Raw genomic sequence first — 6,030 nt, forward strand, 5'->3', positions numbered from 1 at the left:
CCCTTGTGTCTTTGGTTTTCTTCATTCTCCCTTGCTCCTGATGGGGTGAGACCAGTGGAGTATCTTAGATGGCTGCTCACAAGCTTTTAAGACCCCAGGCACTACTCACCAAAGTAGAATGTAGGATGTTTTCTTTATAAACTATGTTACGCCAGTTGAGCTAGATGTTCCCTGAGACTATAGACCCCACAGCCCTCAGCCCAGTAATTCAGTCCCTTAGAGAGTTTGGATGTGTCTATGGAGCTTCCACGACCTTGCCTTGGACAAGTTGTGTTGGCTTCACCTGTGTTGTGCACTGTCTTACCTTTCACCAAAGTGTGTTATCAATTTTGTAACTCTTCCTTTGGTGCTTGAAAAGACAACTATTGGGCTCAGTTTTCTGTGCATGAGCTTCTCAATTGCTTGTTCAAGTCTTCTATATATTTTTTGTTTTTTTAAAAAATTTGCTTGATCTGTTGATTAGTGAGACAATTGTGTTAAAATCTTCTACAGTGACTTTAGATATGTCTATTTTTCTTTGTAACTCTGCTACTTTTTCTTTGTGTACTTTAAGATAATATACTTAGGTGTAATACAAGCATTTAGAATTGTTACGTTTTCCAGGTTAATTTAAAAATTTTTCATTATACGGTGATTCCCTTTATATCTAGCTATGTTTTTTGCCTTAAAGTCTATTTTGGTGTTATTAGTAGAACAACTTTTTTTTGGTTAGTAGTTGCTTGGCATACATCTTTCATTCTTTGACTTTCAACTTTTCTATATTCCTTTTGTTTTTTAATTTCATTTATTTTGTTTTTGTTATTGAGAATATACACAGCAAAACATGCACCAATTCAACAGTTTCTAAATGTGCAATTCAGTGACATCGATTACATTCTTCAAGTTGTGCAACCATTCTTGCTCTCCTTTTCCAAGTTGTTCCTTCCCCATTAACCTAATCTCAACTTTTATATGTTCTTATATTTTAGAAATGTTTTTTGTTAGGAGTACTTATATGTATTTTGAAAACTTCAGTCTGGTTACCTTTGTCTTTTTATTGGAGCATTTAGTCCAATGTTATGATTACCGTTGTATTTGCACTTATTATTAGTCTTATTTTGTTCTTTCTAGTGTCTTAATTTTTCTGTTTCTTTTCTCCCTTTTCTTGCCCTCTTTTGAATTGATTCTTCTCATTCCGATTTTATCCTTTCTGAATTTTGAAGCTAACCACTTCATTTCTATTATTTGAGTGCTTAGCCTGGAAATTTTGAGATGTTAAAAAACTGTTTCAGCAGTAGATTGACAGGGAACTTGCAGAAATTCAAGCCGGGTTCAGAAGAGGACGTGGAATGAGGGGTATCATTGCTGATATCAGATGGATCTTGGCTGAAAGCAAAGAATACCAGAAAGGTATTTACCTGTGTTTTATTGACTATGCAGAGGCACTCAACTGTGTGGATCATAACAAATTATGGATAACATTGCAAAGAATAGGAATTCCAGAACACTTAATTGTGCTTATGAGGAACTTGTACATAGATCAAGAGGCAGTCGTTCGAACAGAAACGAGGATACTGCGTGGTATAAAGTCAGGGAAGGTGTGTGTCAAGGTTGTATCCTTTCACCATACTTATTCAATCTGTATGCTGAGCAGATAATCCGAGAAGGTGGACTATATGAAGAAGAACGTGACATCAGAATTAGAGGAAGGCTCATTAACAACCTGTGATACGCAGATGACACAAACTTGCTTGCTGAGAGTGAAAAGGACTTGAAGCACTTACTGATGAAGATCAAAGACCATAGCCTTGAGTATGGAATGCACCTCAACACAAGGAAAACAAAAATCCTCAGAACTGAACCGATAAGCAACATCATGATAAATGGAGAAAACATTGAAGTCAAGGATTTCACCTTACTTGGATCCACAATCAATGTCCATGGAAGCAGCAATCAAGAAATTGAAACGACGTATTGCATCAGGCAAATCTGCAAAAGACTTCTTTAAAGTGTTAAAAAGCAAAGATGTCACTTTGAGGACTCAGGTGTGCCTGACCCAAGCCATGGTGTTTTCAATCACCTCATATGCATGTGAAAGCTGGACAATGAATAAGGAAGATGGAAGAAGAAGTGATACCTTTGAATTATGGCATTGGTGAAGAATATTGAATATAACATGGACTACCAGAAGAACAAACAAGTCTGTCTTGAAAGAAATACAGCCAGAGTGCTCCGTGGAAGCAAGGATGGCGAAACTTTGTCTCACATACTTTGGACATGTTATCAGGAGGGATCAGTCCCTGGAGAAGGACATCATGCTTGGTAAGGTAGAGGGTTGGCGAAAAAGAGGAAGACCCTAGACGAGATGGATTGACACAGTGGCTGCAACAGTGAGCTCAAACATAGCAATGATTGTGAGGATGGCATAGGACCAGACAGTGATTTGTTCTGTTGTACGTAGGGTTGCTATGAGTTGCAACCAAACTGATGGCACCTAACAACAACAGCAACAACAACATAGTTAACTCACTCATTAAGTTTGATGTTCTGCAGTTTCAGTTTGAGGTTATAGAAGTGTTTCCTTTTATTTATCCTGCTTGGATTTCATTGGACTTCTTGAATAAGTCTATTGGTATCTTTTATTAGTTCTGAAAACCCCCAGGTGTTAATTTCCTCTTCAAATATTGCATCTGTCCCATCTCTCTCTCTGTCTAGAATTATGATTTTATGTATTCTAGACATCCTAACTATATTTTACATGACTCAACTTTTCTTCTCTGTTTTCCATCTTTTTGTATTATCATTAAGGATAATTACTCCAGCTTCCAGTTCTCTAAATCTCTCTTCATCTGTGTCTGTTCTGCTGCTAAACTCACTCACTGACTTTATAATTTTAGTTATTGTATTGTTCTATTTCTAGATATTCTATTTACTCTTTTAAAAATCTGGTTAGTCATTTTAATAGCCTTTTGCTGTTGCTCCAGTTTCAGCTTTAGGATTTTTAAACCATCTAGGCAATGTGGATTGAGGTTATAAAATCTAGGTGAGAATCAGACTGTAGTATGGATTGTCAGGGGAGATTTCCTCCATTTTTCTCAGTGCTAAGTTTATTTTCCTTGCAGTGCCCTGGCATCAGGGGTGAGTATATTTCTGGTTTAGCCTGACACTGAAGATGTTATCTATTTTCCCAAAGCTTTCCAGGCCATGAAAATTGAAGAGCAGGTTGACTAGTTTAACAGAAAAAAAGAGAGAAAAGATAAACCTTCAAAACACTTCAAAAACAAGAACAATGCACCAGGTAGTTTAAGCTAATAACAAAGCATTTATTTAAATAAAATAGAGTGAAGTAGGACAAAAAATGTCAGGTGAAACAAAAAATGCAATGCAGCAGTTGTACGTAGCCAGGTTTTCATCATAATCTGGGAGATTTCTTTGGGAAAGCTGCCAGTAGCTATTGCAGCAACCAAGTTTCTTTTAAAAGGGAAAGAATTGGATGTCAGGCTTGTTTTAGATAAAACAAACAAACAAACAAACAAAAAGCTCATTGCCTTCAGTTAATTCCAACTCATATCGACCCTAGAGGACAGAGTGGAACTGCCCCATAGGGTTTCCAAAGAGCAGCTAGTGGGTTCACCTGACCTTTTGGTTAGCTGAGCTCTTAACCACTAGACTCCACAAATGAGAAATCATAAAGTAAATGATTTTTGACACCTCAGGCTTTTTATGATGCCTCTGGGGCACAAATTACTTCTATTTTGATTAATTCATTTTGGATTTGCAAACCTGAGCACCTTGTGATTTGGGTGGGGCCAAACACACATGGTCCATAGGACCTGTCATTTGGACCCCTCTGGAGACCTTCAGGAAACCCTGGTGGCATAGTGGTTAAGAGATACGGCTGCTAACCAAAAGGTCAGCAGTTTGAATCCACCAGGCACTCCTTAGAAACTCTGTGGGGCAGTTCTACTCTGTCCTATAGGGTCGCTATGAGTCGGAATCAACTTGTTGGCAATGGGTTCAACCGAGACCTTCAAGGAGCCCTGGTGGAGCAGTGAGTTGGCATTGACTCAACAGCAACGGGTTTGGTTTATGAGTCGGCATCGACTTGACAGCAATGGGTTTGGAGACCTTCAGGGAGCTTCCACTAAGCAGAGGCAGGACTGCCCAACCGAGCCCTGAGCTGCAGCACCCGGGTAAGGGCCCCAGGGACAGTGGGAGGGTCCAAGGATATTCTAGCAAGCCCTTCATTAGCAATTCTTGTATTTATTTTTCCCATGGTTGGAGCAGGTTTTATTTTCTCTGCCCTGGAAGGACTGCCTATTGAGATGATTTCTGTAATCTGTCCTTTTCTTTGTGAGCAAGGAAGTATCCTGACACCATTTTTCCCTTGAAGAGACTTTGGAGATAATACAAAGATAAGGAACAGCTTTTGAGTGCTCACCTTGTCCCCAGCTCTTGAATCCTTTGCTTGGATTTGCTCATTTACTCCCCACAGCACTCTGAGAGAATGTTTAATCTGATAACCTCATATCCAGATGATGAAACTGATATCCCAAAGCAAGATTTGTCCAAGGTCTCTCCCAAAAGGCCTAGAACCAAAACCTTAATGTGACTTCAGATTCAGTACTCTTCCTACTATAAGTGATTGGCAATCCTTTCAGAGAAGCTTATGTAGGTGGAAAATATTGGCTTGTGTGTGTGTGTGATCTATATATACATAAATATAAATGTATAACTGTAATAGATGAAAACCATAGGGCAAATACTTCTTAGCATCTGTAAAAATAAATAAAGGCAAAGAAACAAGCTTAAGAGCAAACCTCTTTTCCAATTTACTTGGGAACTTGCTTAAATCCAATAGAAATTACATTTGGATTTTGCATTTAGGCAGCTGTGCAATCTACCAGAGATTTGAGTCTGAGGGTTTTGGATTCTATTCTTTGCCCTCTTGTTGAAGCGTTGATTTTATTTAACACATATAGTATTTCCTATATATTGGGTTCTAAGCTCTTTATTAACTAATTTAATCCTTATATCAGTCCTACAAGAAAGTATTGTTATTATTCCCATTTTATCAATGAGGAACTAAGCTGCGTAAAAGTTAAATAACTTGCTGAAGATCACTTAGCTAGTGAAGGGCAGAGCCAGGATTTGAACCCAGGCAGCCTGGCTCCAGCACCATCACCGCCCCCACCTCCACCTCATCATGCCATCTCTCCTGTCGATTCAGGGCAAGAAATCAAGTCTGCAATGCTGCAAGTATGTTGGAATTCATGGATAAAATGAGCCAAGGCAAGGAACATCTTACTGGTTTTTGATAGGGGGGAAAACCTTCTCTCCCTCTACATTGGTAAGTTCTCTTCTTCTTCAATTAATGTTTGTGCCCCTTCCCAGTAAACCCTCAGTGTTGTTGAATGAACCATGCTTTGTACTGGACAGGAGAAGGCCCTTCAGAGTCACTTGGTTTCACATAAATGCAGCCTCCTGAGTTAAACACTGATTCCTTCACTTAGCCTCTCTCTGCTGGCCTGCAGCTCTTTATGTGTCTTCTTAGTAGTAACTACCAGGTAGCATACTTAAAGGAGCTGGTGGAAGTCACTTTCAATGGTGATGATAATCTCCCTCTTCCCCTTTCATCTTTTCCCTCCTCAATTATTTGGTATTAAAAATAGCATTTGCATTTAGATGCTATTATGACCTCCTGGTCTGTCTCTGCTTGTTGACTGCTATAGCAGAAGGGGGACTGTTCTCCATGAGGTGCACACCGAGGTTTACACCCCCAGAGCTGTAGTCCACAGGCATTTTTGTCTATCATTTAATGTAGATTCTTCCACCCACCAGGCAAGAGGGTTCCTATCAAGCTGGTTTAACACCAGACACACCTCATGTGGTGGACATTAATGTCTTTGGTTAGATGATAGAAGGAAATATCCCTAATTCTTTTTTTGTTTGTTTGTTTGCGATTTCTTTTTTTTTTATTTTTTCCCATGCAAAAATTTATACATACATTGTTATGTGACTCTAATTGCTCTCCCCATACTATGACAGCAC

General features: G+C 39.0%; 1 long non-coding RNA gene across 2 annotated transcripts in view; it reads left to right on the top strand.

Moving 5' to 3' along the window:
• LOC111819742 (uncharacterized) overlaps positions 1–6,030 on the top strand; it is a 39,926-nt gene that overhangs the window by 30,411 nt on the left and 3,485 nt on the right. For both annotated transcript variants that reach the window (XR_002823321.1, XR_002823322.1), the window contains exon 2: positions 5,210–5,329. This is a non-coding gene — a long non-coding RNA (uncharacterized LOC111819742). The remainder of the gene's footprint in view (positions 1–5,209; positions 5,330–6,030) is intronic.

Source organism: Trichechus manatus, unplaced genomic scaffold, assembly GCF_000243295.1.
Source record: "Trichechus manatus latirostris isolate Lorelei unplaced genomic scaffold, TriManLat1.0 scaffold00017, whole genome shotgun sequence".
Lineage (NCBI taxonomy): Eukaryota > Metazoa > Chordata > Mammalia > Sirenia > Trichechidae > Trichechus > Trichechus manatus.